We start from the raw sequence: 450 nt of genomic DNA on the forward strand, positions 1-450 counted from the left end.
TTCTGCACTGTGCAACTAGATTCTGGCATCTAACTTTCACTCTGTTGCTTATCTTTTTCGGATTCAGTGTGCTTTGGCAGCAATAGTGATATCTGCCGTTAGTGGCTTGGTAAGTTCATATAAACCCACCTTCCAAGGAGCGAAGATGGATTTGGCTTCTGGATTCTTATTTGTACTTTTCGGATTATTATCATTAGGTGGACTATGACGAAGCTATTTTCCTGTGGCGTGTGGACAAGAGGGATTTTACGCTTTGGACCATCACTAGCACAACGACATTGTTCTTTGGAATAGAGATCGGTGTCCTTGTTGGTGTGAGTTATTTAGAATACTCTTTAGTATGTTTAGATTCATCTAACTAATGTATATATAAGTTCTGCATAGACATTTAAGGACTCACGCGGTTGCAATGCTTGCAATTTTAGGTTGGTTTTTCACTAGCATTCGTGA

At 39.6% G+C, this 450-nt stretch overlaps 1 long non-coding RNA gene across 1 annotated transcript; it reads left to right on the forward strand.

The window, feature by feature from the left end:
• Positions 1-22: 22 nt before the first annotated feature.
• Positions 23-450, forward strand: LOC104775015. The gene is made up of 3 exons (XR_765645.1): positions 23-109; positions 198-314; positions 426-450. It is a non-coding gene; the product is annotated as an uncharacterized LOC104775015 (long non-coding RNA).

This window comes from Camelina sativa, unplaced genomic scaffold, assembly GCF_000633955.1.
Source record: "Camelina sativa cultivar DH55 unplaced genomic scaffold, Cs unpScaffold07858, whole genome shotgun sequence".
In the NCBI taxonomy this organism is placed as follows: domain Eukaryota; kingdom Viridiplantae; phylum Streptophyta; class Magnoliopsida; order Brassicales; family Brassicaceae; genus Camelina; species Camelina sativa.